The following is a 13,329-nucleotide window of genomic DNA, read 5'->3' as shown; positions in this document are numbered from 1 at the left end:
AACAATCTTCCTGCATCTAGCCTGTCCAACCCCTTAAGAATTTTGTACGTTTCTATAAGATCCCCCCCTCAATCTTCTAAATTCTAGAGAGTACAAGCCGAGTCTATCTTCATATGCAAGTCTTGACCCGAAACGTCGCCTATTCCTTCACTCCATAGATGCTGCCTCACCCGCTGAGTTTCTCCAGCATCTTTTGTCTACCTTCGATTTTTCCAGCATCTGCAGTTCTTTCTTGAACAAAAATGGTACTTAAAGGGTGTTTGCAACGCCGAATGTATTTACATTTAAAGATTTATATCAGCGGACACATATTTGTAATATTTTCCAAAATAACGTCCTATCGCTCGACTTGTAGTTGATGGTATCTATGTAAATATATAATGCTATTGTTACTCTATCGGGACCAACAGAGGCACATCTTTGACCTGGCATTGCGATTATAATAAAAGGCAATTTGATAGACTTGTTTCTGGATGTCAGGGTTTATAAAGAAACCAAAAGCAAAATCTATGATATAAAAATAGAAAATGAACTGACTTGTTCCTACAAGGTGCGTAATCCAAAGGTGACATTTTGTTGTGACTCCTTTTATGCACTAACCGATATCTCATGCGTAGGAAGGAACTGCAGATGCTGGTTTACACCGAAGATAGACACAAAATGCTGGAGTAACATAGAAACATAGCAAATAGGTGCAGGAGTAGGCCATTCGGCCCTTCGAGCCTGCACCGCCATTCAATACGATCATGGCTGATCATCCAACTCAGTATCCTGTACCTGCCTTCTCTCCATACCCCCTGATCCCTTTAGCCACAAGGGCCACATCTAACTCCCTCTTAAATATAGCCAATGAACTGTGGCCTCAACTACCTTCTGTGGCAGAGAATTCCACAGATTCACCACTCTCTGTGTGGAAAATGTTTTTCTCATCGGGTAACTCAGCGGGTCAGGCAGCATCTCTGGATGGAAGGAATGGGTGACGTTTCGGGTCGAGACCCTTCTTCAGTCTGAGGGCCCTGATGCTGGAAGATGAGGTTCAATGCTGAATTACGATTGAAATTGATTCTGACAGAAACATATAAAATTCTTTCGGGTTTCGGCCCAAAACGTCGCCTATTTCCTTCGCTCCATAGATGCTGCAGCACCCGCTGAGTTTCTCCAGCACTTTTGTCTACCGAAAATTCTTAAAGGATTGGACGGGCTAGGTGCAAGACAAATGTTCCCGATGTTGGGGGCGAGTCCAGAACCAGGGGAAATCACACACAGTTTAAGAATAAGGGGTCGGCCATTTAGGACTGAGATGAGGAAAAGCTTTTCCATCCAGAGAGTTGTGAATCTGCGGATTGCTCTGCCACAGAAGGCAGTGGAGGCCAATTCACTGGATGTTTTTTAAAAGTTAAGGGCCCGTCACACTTGCTGATTTTTTTCGGCGACTACATATCAGTGTCGCCAAAAGATTTTGAACATTTCAAACTCCAGCGGCGATAGAGAAAATGGTGCGCCACTTGAAAAAACGCCGCGCGTCTAAACGTCACCACGCCACGAATTTCTCGGTAACTTGAAACGTCAGTCAATGATGCCAGCAGTCGCCAAAAAAAATTGCCAAGTGGGACATGCCCTTTAGATAGAGCTCTTAGGGCTAACGGAATCAAGGGATATGGGAAGAAGGCAGGAACGGGGTACTGATTCTGGATGATCAGGGTCGAAGGGCCTACTCCTGCACCTATTTGCGATGTTTCTCTGTTTCATCTGGGATAAGACTGTTCCTTGCGCACAGTCATCAAAGAGTGGTTGGAGTTGTGCAGGTTCGGTTTGACTCGTGGATCCCTTGCCCCTCAGCGCGATTTAACGCAGGCACAGACACATTAGAATGCGGTTGAACAGGACTTCCAGACACCAGCCAGTTCACAACAGATTCAGGCGACTCAATCCCCAATTAATTTTGAAATCTCGAACGTTTGCAAGAACAGATCAGCCTTTTCAGACTCCCTGTTCCTCCTCCGCATTCAAGAGGCTTGGAGATTGGCGCATGGCTATGGAGGCATGTGAAGCACGAGCAGGCAGGGATTAGTTTAACTAGGCCGCAAGTTATCTGAATGGTGGCCAATTGGGCAAAGGGGAGATGCAACGAGACCTGGCTGTCATGGTACACCAGTCATTGAAAGTAGGCATGCAGGTGTAGCAGGCAGTGAAGAAAGCGAATGGTATGTTAGCATTCATAGCAAAAGGATTTGAGTATAGGAGCAGGGAGGTTCTACTGCAGTTGTACAGGGCTTTGGTGAGACCACACCTGGAGTATTGCGTACAGTTTTGGTCTCCTAATCTGAGGAAGGACATTATTGCCATAGAGGGAGTGCAGAGAAGGTTCACCAGACTGATTCCTGGGATGTCAGGACTGTCTTATGAAGAAAGACTGGATAGACTTGGTTTATACTCTCTAGAATTTAGGAGATTGAGAGGGGATCTTATAGAAACTTACAAAATTCTTAAGGGGTTGGACAGGCTAGATGCAGGAAGATTGCTCCCGATGTTGGGGAAGTCCAGGACAAGGGGTCACAGCTTAAGGATAAGGGGGAAATCCTTTAAAACCGAGATGAGAAGAACTTTTTTCACACAGAGTGGTGAATCTCTGGAACTCCCTGCCACAGAGGGTAGTCGAGGCCAGTTCATTAGCTATATTTAAGAGGGAGTTAGATGTGGCCCTTGTGGCTAAGGGGATCAGAGGGTATGGAGAGAAGGCAGGTACGGGATACTAAGTTGGATGATCAGCCATGATCATATTGAATGGCGGTGCAGGCTCGAAGGGCCGAATGGCCTACTCCTGCACCTAATTTCTATGTTTCTATGTCTAAGATTCCCTCTCATCCTTCTAAATTCTAGAGTATACAAGAGGGGGTTAGATTTAGCTCTTAGGGCTAAAGGAATCAAGGGATATGGGGAAAAAGCAGGAATAGGGTACTGATTTTAGATGATCAGCCATGATCATATTGAATGTTAGCACTCGCATGAAGGGCCGAATGGCCTACTCCTGCACATATCCTTCTATGCTTCTGTATGTTACGGGCCTCACCTCACATCTCTGCACAAACACGTTGGCCAAAAGGACTCTAGTGACCAGATGCATTGTCCTCTCTGCCACCCTATATCCACACTACACCGAGGGGCACAGACCTTAAAGTTTTAGTTTAAGGTCACGTGTACAGAGCTACAGTGAAAAGCTTTTATTGCGTGCCACCCAGTCAGCGGAAAGATGATTCATGATTACAATCAAGCCGTTGACAGATAGGTGATAAGGGAATGACGTTTAGTGCAAGGTAAAGCCAGCAAAGTCCGATCGAGGATAGTCCAGAGGGTCACCAATGAGGTAGATGTTAGTTCAGGACCGCTCTCTGGTTGTGGGTGGTTCAGTTGCCTGATAACAGCCGGGAAGAAACTGCCCCTCAATCTGGAGGTGTGTGTGCGTTCGTTTTCACACTTCTATACTTCAGTCTTGTCTGCGGCACCTTCTACCACTACTGTGCCAGTTATAGAAGTCTTTTTTTTAAAAAAACATTTGGGGTGGGGAGGGAAGAACATGTCGGAGTGAGTTTCGAATTGAGTCTACATTGGTCTTGCGCCATGCCTTATTCCACCGACCCTCTGTGCCCATTTTAAAATATGGACCAGCCAATGCCTCAATCACTGCCATCGAAAAATAATTGGGGGGCGAGAGGTGAGCAGCGAGGAGAGGCAGGTTGTAGGTTGCCCACCGAACGAGCAAGAATGGACCACCTAGCATCAAGAGCCTTCGTTGCAATTCCACCCAGCCCAGCCCAACCCCAGTCAGAATGGAAAAGGTTAACAAGAACAAAACGCACTCGACAGAGTTACTCTGCACATAGCCGCACCCAAAGCAGCAGCTCGTTTTGCATTGCTCACTGTGAGGGGGTTCGCATGTTTAACGCTTTACCAGTAACTCTTCCACAGCCCAGATTGGGATGAGATGGGGTGGGGCGGAGGGGAGTGGGGGGAAGAATAATCTCAAACTGTGACACACCAGGGGTTGGCTTTGGCACTCGGAAGCCATTCCCAAAGCTTTTCAAGACAACAACCCCCCCAAAACATTCCCCAGGATCGAGTGCATTGTAGATAAAAGTTGACAATAATTTAATCTTGATTGTAAACTGTCAAATGGCAGTCTTGATTCTGTCACCAATTTAATAAAAAGCATTTTGGATTTTTAAAATTTTTTTAAAATTTATTTGAAACACATTTATTCCCCAGCCATGGGAGACAAAAATGCCGGAGAAACTCAGCGGGCGAGGCAGCATCTATGGAGAGAAGGGATTGGAACTGGAGCGAAGGAAATGGGCAACGTTTCTGGTCGAGAACCGACTTCTTCAGACTCAGCCAGCCCATGCAGCATTTTTAAATCAGAAAACTGATCAGATTATTTCGAGTTTCACAGATTATTTAGAGTTTTTACGTTTGGTTCAGGGTGAAAAAGAGCTATCGGGGACTGGGGTGGGTCACACACACACACTCCTCCACCCAAGTTAGTTACACAATCTCTTGGCACGGTTACTCAAGCGGAGCTCGCAAGGCGCACATGCCCAGCGACACGCCCTTGTACATCGAAGAGCTCTTAATGCAAGCTGTCTATACTGAAACTGTCTATGCTGCTATTGTATGCTGCTTGATTTTTTAATGTCGAGTTTAAACAAGGCGCTGATGCCCTTTAACAACAAAAAAAGTATGCATTTTTTGTTACAAGGAGGGAAGAGACAAAGACCTTTAAGACTTCCATCACAGTGAGGAGGTGCCTGGTGAAAGAACTCACTGTGGTAGATGTTAAAATTTGTGTGTTTTTGTTCTTTTTTATGACTGCAAGGAACGAAATTTTCGGTCTTAATGACAATAAAGGAGACTTTGACTTTTTAAAAATCAAAAGACCCCCTTATTAAAAAAAAAAAAGTATATTAACCCATAATCTGCTAGGGGCTGCAATGTGAATCAACAAGCCGATTGCCCTTGTAGATAGACGCAACAAAAAAGGCTGGAGTAACTCAGCGGGACGGGCAGCATCTCTGGAGAGAGGAGGGGAGGAATTTCAAGCCAAGTCAAGTCAAGTCTATTCGACACACACACACACACACACATACGAGATGTGTAGTGAAATAAAAAGTGGCGATGCTCGCAGACTTTGTGCAAAAAGACAAACAGACAGAATCCCTCTCTCCAGAGTTACTCCAGCATGTTAGTTTCATACATCTGCAGTTTCAGACACAACTGAGATTCTGCACCCGTTTGAACCCGAAGCAATCGACACACACACACACACACACACAGGAAAAGACTCCCTCCACCCCCCCCCCCCCCACCACACACACACACACACACAACCTACACAAATAACACTCAGCCAACCCTCTGCAAGTCTAACGACTCCAGATAATTCCTGCAAAAATGTATGTTAATTGAACGAGAAAACTTCGCCACACCCACTCGAAATGTGTGTGTGTGTTTTTTTTTAATTCGCCCAGGTTTAAAGTCACTTTTTTTTCTCCCCCCCTCTCGTTCCTTCCTTTCACAAGGTCATGGTAATGTATATAGGTCTCTCCCTCTCCCCTCCCCTCCTTCTCCAGTCTGCTTTAAGTTACCTAGTGTTTCCAACCACAGCCACGAATTCCAAGGTTTAGACTCTGGCTCGTTGCCCAGAGGCTGGGCGAGGAGAGATTTTTGTCTCCCTCTCTCTCCTACTTCTCCCACACCCATATCTTGCACGATGCAAATATAAAAATCCCTTCAAAATTAAAACTCTTGACAATATCCCCTCCCTTTTCACTTTTTTCCCCCACACAACCAAATCCCCCAACACCTGAGATTTCTCCTGGCATTCCAAAACTTTGGGAGTTTCGCAACTTTCAAAAATGAGTTTTTTTTAAAAAACTTTTCTGAGCTGTTTACAATCTCCAAATGCTTCGGATTGAGATACCCGCCCAACTTTCCCTTGTGTTTTTGATCACTATTTGTCCATGCACAAGACAGTCAAACTTAAAAAAAAAAAAGTATTGGAAGAATTCACTCCCCACATCCAAACTTTCTTCCAGGCAAGAAAACAGCTGGAAAAACACTTGAAATCTCGAAAAATAAACTTTTTGTAACTCTTCAGTCCCCCCTTTAAAAAAAATCTCCGAGCCAAAACTTCAAACGAAGTATGCAAGTATTATTATTTGTTTTAAATAGTAATTCTCATGTGTTCTTTACCTGGGTGGGCAGCGATTGCAAGCTAAAGCCTCCGACGTCGCATTGTGTGCCAAGGGCACTCCTATGCTTGATGCGAAATAGCCCCGTTAGTGAATGCAGCACACGAGTGTAGCTCCAGTCTCCAGATCTCGGTAATAAACCTCGCCTGTTGCAGGGCTGGGCTCTTGTACACAGCCGGGTGTGTCCTTTAGGGGTGGAGACTGGTGTCGTGTTGAGGGAGGGAGAGAGAGGGAGAGAGGGAGGGGAGGGGAGGGAGAAAATCCAAATTTACATCCAGCATTTGTCAGGGCTGTGTCATGTGCCGTGGCACAAGTCAACATCAACATGCGAGCTAGAAATATGATCAGAGGCCGCATTACAGTCTCTCTACCCAGAGCAAAGGAGACAACGCAGGCAGCCTCCTCTCTATGGAAGAAAATCAGAGATATTTATTGTCACATGCACCAGTTGAACAGTGAAATTTGTGGTCACCATACAACCTGTACTTGTACACTGAGTGGCTTGTACACTCTGGAGTTTAGAAGGATGAGAGGGAATCTCATTGAGACATATAAGATTGTTCAGGGCTTGGACACGCTAGAGGCAGGAAACATAGAAACATAGAAGGTACACAAAATTGCTGGGGAAACTCAGCGGGTGCAGTAGCATCTATGGAGCGAAGGAAATAGGCGACGTTTCGGGCCGAAACCCTTCTTCAGACTTTTGAACATAGAAACATAGAATATAGGTTCAGGAGTAGGCCATTCGACCCTTCGAGCCGGCACCGCCATTCAATATGATCATTGCTGATCATCCAACTCAGTATCCTGTACCTGCCTTCTCTCCATACCCCCTGATCCCTTTAGCCACAAAGGCCACATCTAACTCCCTCTTAAATATAGCCAATGAACTGTGGCCTCAACTACCTTCTGTGGCAGAGAATTCCACAGACTCACTACTTTCTGTGTAAAAAATGTTTTTCTCATCTCGGTCCTAAAAGACTTCCCTCTTACCCTTAAACTGTGTGACCCCTTGTTCTGGACTTCCCCAACATCGGGAACAATCTTCCTGCATCTAGCCTGTCCGACCCCTTAAGAATTTTGTAAGTTTCTATAAGATCCCCCCTCAATCTTCTAAATTCTAGCGAGTACAAGCCGAGTCTATCCAGTCTTTCTTCATATGAAAGTCCTGACATCCCAGGAATCAGTCTGGTGAACCTTCTCTGTACTCCCTCTATGGCAAGAATGTCTTTCCTCAGATGTGGAGACCAAAACTGTACACAATACTCCAGGTGTGGTCTCACCAAGACCCTGTACAACTGCAGTAGATTTTGGATGATCGACAGTTCTTCCCTCTCTCCCTGCCAAATGCTGTCCTAGCTGCGATGTTCCCCCAGCAGATTATTTCCTGTTGTGTTCACCCAAGCTTATCGAAACCGTAACGGGCACTGAGGTCATGAAAGGCGCTGCCGAAATGTGAGTTCCTTCTGTACGTCAAGCCTCTATAGAGAGTAAAGAACCTTGAGAAGTCAAGTCAAGATTCAAGTGAGTTTATTGTCATGTGTCCCTGTATAGGACAATGAAATTCTTGCTTTGCTTCAGCACACAGAACATAGTAGGCATTGACTACAGAACAGATCAGTGTGTCCATATACCATTATATAAATATATACACACATGAATAAATAAACTGATAAAGTGCAAATAACAGATAATGGGTTATTAATGTTCAGAGTTTTGTCCGAGCCAGGTTTAATAGCCTGATGGCTGTGGGGAAGTAGCTATTCCTGAACCTGGACGTTGCTGTCTTCAGGCTCCTGTACCTTCTACCTGAAGTTAGCGGGGAGATGAGTGTGTGGCCAGGATGGTGTGGGTCCTTGATGATACTGCCAGCCTTTTTGAGGCAGCGACTGCGATCGATCCCCTCGATGGAAGGGAGGTCAGAGCCGACGATGGACTGGGCAGTGTTTACTACTTTTTGTAGTCCTTTTCCGCTCCAGGGCGCTCAAGTTGCCGAACCAAGCCATGATGCAACCGGTCAGCATGCTCTCTACTGTGCACCTGTAGAAGTTAGAGAGAGTCCTCCTTGACAAACCGACTCTCCGTAATCTTCTCAGGAAGTAGAGGCGCTGATGTGCTTTCTTAATAATTGCATCAGTGTTCTCAGACCAGGAAAGATCTTCAGAGACGTGCACGCCCAGGAATTTGAAGCTCTTGACCCTTTCAACCATCGACCCCGTTGACACAAACGGGACTGTAGGTCCCCATCCAGAAAGCCAGTGTAGGGAAACATAGGGAAAAGAAATATGAGGCAGACGGGAGGGTCTCGACCCGAAACGTCACCCATCCCTTCTCTCCAGAGATGCTGCCTGTCCCGCTGAGTTCCCCCAGCTTTTTGTGTCTATGGTGATAGGACTTGGCAGTGATGGGCGGCAGTAGAGTGGCTGCCTTACAGCACCGGAGACCCAGGTTCGATCTGGACTCTGGGTGCTCTCTGTATGGAGGTTGCACGCTCTTCCCGTGACCTGTGTGGGTTTTCTCCGGTTTCCTCCCACACTCCAAAGACGTGCAGGTCTGTAGGTTAATTGGCTTGGCGTCATCATGTTGACTCTGGCGTGTGTAGGATACTGTTCGTGTTCGGGCATCGCTGGTCAGCGCGGACTCCTTGAACCGAAGGCCCTGTTTCCCTTGACTAAAGTTGGGGTTTTATCAGCTTGAGCCTGGCTATCTTGGCATAGAAACATAGAAACATAGAAAATAGGTGCAGGAGTAGGCCATTCGGCCCTTCGAGCCTGCACCGCCATTCAATGTGACCATGGCTGATCATCCAACTCAGTATCCCGTACCTGCCTTCTCTCCATACCCCCTGATCCTCAAGGGCCACATCTAACTCCCCCTTAAATATAGCCAATGAACTGGCCTCAACTACCCTCTGTGGCAGACAATTCCAGAGATTCACCACTCTCTCTGGGTGAAAATTTGTTTTTTTCATCTCGGTCCTAAAAGATTTCCCCCTTATCAGGCTCCTGTACCTTCTGCCCGATGGTAGCAGAGAGATGAGTGTGTGGCCAGGATGGTGTGGGTCCTTGATGATGCTGCCAGCCTTTTTGAGGCAGCGACTGCGATAGATCCCCTCGATGGTGGGGAGGTCAGAGCCGATGATGGACTGGGCAGTGTTTACTACTTTTTGTAGTCTTTTCCGCTCCAGGGCGCTCAAGTTGCCGAACCAAGCCACGATGCAACCGGTTTTTTTCATCTCAGTCCTAAAAGATTTCCCCCTTATCCTTAAACTGTGTGACCCCTTGTCCTGGACTTCCCCAACATCGGGAACAATCTTCCTGCATCTAGCCTGTCCAACCCCTTAAGAATTTTGTAAGTTTCTATAAGATCCCCCCTCAATCTTCTGAATTCTAGCGAGCACAAGCCGAGTCTATCCAGTCTTTCTTCATATGAAAGTTCTGACATCCCAGGAATCAGTCTGGTGAACCTTCTCTGTACTCCCTCTATGGCAAGAATGTCTTTCCTCAGATTAGGAGACCAAAACTGTACGCAATACTCCAGGTGTGGTCGGGAATTTGATAAGACCCTCAGTGTTCATTCATTCATCACCGTTGAAAACATCAGCGACGCAGTGGCGCTGGTTTCTGACGGGAACGGTGACGGACGCACCACACATCCCCCGTCCTCCAGTTCCTGCCTCTGGAAGTATTGGATCTTGGAGTGTGTGTGTGTGTGTGCTTTAACATCACTCCTTACAATGCCGTGTACGACAGTGATCGCAACTTCTACTGAAGAGTGGATGGTCGTTGACTCGCTAGGAGCTCATCCGCCCTTTGACAGGTCTTGTTTTTGGTCCTGCTGGGGGTCCACAGCCCCCATCCTCACCTGGCTAACCAGCTGTGGGAAGACGGTTTAATCGCCGACTATCCAACCATGGGGCAGGTAGCACGGGATTACATGGTACCCGTGGCGGGAGGATCTACCCCCGACCTGACCTGAACAAAGCGAGCGATCGGTACACGTTGCTTAATTCTGGCTAAGGTAGCTTAACTAACAACGCATTGAAGCCAGGTCAAACCATCACTTGTGTACTGAATTTTCGTCACTTTTCGAATCCTGAATTTTCAAGCCAAGTCAAGTCAAGAGAATTTATTGTCATGTGTCCCAGATAGGACACTTATCTTGCGCTTGTTGCAGCACAACAGAATATTGTAAGCAAAAATACAGAACAGTTCAGTTCAATATACACATAAATAAGCAGAGAAAGTGCAGTTCAGAGTCTGTTTGTTAGTGAGTTTAATAGCCTGATGGCTGTGGGGAAGGAGCTGTTCCTGAACCTGGATGTAACAGATTTCAGGCTCCTGTACCTTCTGCCCGATGGTAGCAGAGAGATGAGTGTGTGGCCAGGATGGTGTGGGTCCTTGATGATGCTGCCAGCCTATTCGAGGCAGCGACTGCGATAGATCCCCTCGATGGTGGGGAGGTCAGAGCCGATGATGGTCTGGGCAGTGTTTACTACTTTTTGTAGTCTTTTCCGCTCCAGGGCGCTCAAGTTGCTGAACCAAGCCACGATGCAACCGGTCAGCATGCTCTCTACTGTGCACCTGTAGAAGTTCGACAGAGTCCTCTTTGACATACCGACTCTCCGTAATCTTCTCAGGAAGTGGAGGTGGAAGCCGGAACAGTAATACTTTCTTCATTACAACTCCACAGGCTCTGAAGCTCCTCGCAATATTACAGGTTTCAGCGAGTGTCTCAGTAACAAGGTGTATAAAAACACTCTGGAACATATTTTAATTTGTTGCTGGGTGTTTAAGTATGGAATGGAATGCTATTTATTGTCATTCAAACCTAGGTTTGAACGAAATTACATTTACTACAGTTTTTACATTACAAAAAAAACCAAGACCCACACTTAACACGATTTACATAAACATCCATCACAGTGTGTCTCCAACACCTCCTCACTGTGATGGAAGGCAAAGTCTTATCTCATCCCTTTGTTCCTTCTCCCGCGGTCCAACTGCAGCATCTTGGTGAGCTGGGGATCCGATGTTAAAGCCCCCGGCGGGCGATGGCAAGTCCGGTGGCCATTTAGCCACGCTGGGTGATGTTAGGCCCCAGCTCCCTGTCCTTTAAACCTCACGGTTCAAGCAGACCAACCAGCGGTCTAACTGCAGTGTCTAGGCGAACTGCGGCTCTGATGTTAGAGCCCCCGGTGACGATGGTAAGTCCCTGTGGCCACTAACCCGCACCGGGCGATGTCAGGCCTCGCTCCGTGTCCTTTCAACCCACGCGATTTCAGCGGGAGAAGCTGCCGTTGCGGGAGCTCCGAAAAGTGGTCTCCCCCCCCAGGGGCCTGGAGCTCCCGATGTTCCCGTCCACCGGGCCTACAGCCGGAGCTTCCGAAGCTCCAAAGTCGGGCCCAACGACATCCGAGACCCGACAGGGAAAAAGTGGGGTCCCCGTACAGGGAAGAGATTAAACAGCGTCCCCCACATCCCCCCCCCCCCCCCCCCACATATACACAGCTAAAAAATAATAACAACTAAGCTCAAAACATACATTTAACAAGACAAAAATTTAAAAAAAGATGGTCGACTGTAGTTGAGCCGCTGCCGTTAGGCCCCACCACCAATCAATCACATTGCTATGTGTCTGGAGTCACGTATAGAAGAGCAGGTTCCTGAAGGATAGTGTAGAATCACGCAACATGGATAGATGCAGGAAACATGTTCCCCATGTTGGGGGGAGTCCAGAACCAGGGGCCACACACACAGTTTAAGAATAAGGGGTCGGCCATTTTGGACTGAGATGAGGAAAAACCTTTTCACCCAGAGAGTTGGAATTCTCTGCCACAGAAGGCAGTGGAGGCCACAAGTCAGTGGATGTTTTCAAGAGAGAGTCAGATTTAGCTCTTGGGGCTAACGGAATCAAGGGATATGGGGAAAAAGCAGGAACGGGGTACTGACTGTGGATGATCGGACCTATTTTCTATGTTGCAATGGAAAAAGGCCCTTCGGCCCAACTCGTCCATGCCGACCAAGATTCCCCATCCAAGCTTTAGTCCAACTTTCCCTCCTGTTTGGCCTATTCTCCTCGAAGCCATCGATGTGTTTTTACAACTTCCTGGTGGCCATGTCGTGAAACGTTGACTCCAGGGTTCATTGGGGTTTGGCCGAGTTTAATTCCCCACCTACGGTGAGGAGGGTTGAACTCAGTAGCTGGTGTAAGCAGACACTTGTGCAGTGACCTAACCACTTAAGCTGAGCTGAGAAAAGGATTGCGGGATTCAACGTGAGCAGGAACATAGAAACATAGAAACATAGAAATTAGGTGCAGGAGTAGGCCATTCGGCCCTTCGAGCCTGCACCGCCATTCAATATGATCATGGCTGATCATCCAACTCAGTATCCCGTACCTGCCTTCTCTCCATACCCTCTGATCCCCTTAGCCACAAGGGCCACATCTAACTCCCTCTTAAATATAGCCAATGAATTGGCGTCGACTACCCTCTGTGGCAGGGAGTTCCAGAGATTCACGACTCTCTGTGTGAAAAAAGTTCTTCTCATCTCGGTTTTAAAGGATTTCCCCCTTAACCTTAAGCTGTGACCCCTTGTCCTGGACTTCCCCAACATCGGGAGCAATCTTCCTGCATCTAGCCTGTCCAACCCCTTAAGAATTTTGTAAGTTTCTATAAGATCCCCTCTCAATCTCCTAAATTCTAGAGAGTATAAACCAAGTCTATCCAGTCTTTCTTCATAAGACAGTCCTGACATCCCAGGAATCAGTCTGGTGAACCTTCTCTGCACTCCCTCTATGGCAATAATGTCCTTCCTCAGATTTGGAGACCAAAACTGTACGCAATACTCCAGGTGTGGTCTCACCAAGACCCTGTACAACTGCAGTAGAACCTCCCTGCTCCTATACTCAAATCCTTTTGCTATGAAAGCTAACATACCATTCGCTTTCTTCACTGCCTGCTGCACCTGCATGCCCACTTTCAATGACTGGTGTACCATGACACCCAGGTCTCGCTGCATCTCCCCTTTTCCTAGTCGGCCTTACATGAAGTGGATGAACCCAAGGCAAGGCAAGGCAAGGC

At 47.1% G+C, this 13,329-nt stretch overlaps 1 protein-coding gene across 1 annotated transcript in view; it reads right to left on the bottom strand.

Annotated features, from left to right (window-relative positions):
* The window catches only part of ahnak (AHNAK nucleoprotein), an 81,435-nt gene extending 75,044 nt beyond the window's left edge, over positions 1–6,391 (bottom strand). Inside the window, 1 exon segment of the mRNA XM_033015172.1 lies at positions 6,247–6,391. The gene's annotated coding sequence lies outside the window, so the exon portion shown is untranslated.
* Positions 6,392–13,329: the final 6,938 nt, after the last annotated feature.

Source organism: Amblyraja radiata, chromosome 45, assembly GCF_010909765.2.
Source record: "Amblyraja radiata isolate CabotCenter1 chromosome 45, sAmbRad1.1.pri, whole genome shotgun sequence".
In the NCBI taxonomy this organism is placed as follows: domain Eukaryota; kingdom Metazoa; phylum Chordata; class Chondrichthyes; order Rajiformes; family Rajidae; genus Amblyraja; species Amblyraja radiata.
Note: the sequence above shows the minus strand (reverse complement) of the source record. Positions and strands in the feature narration are given on the sequence as shown.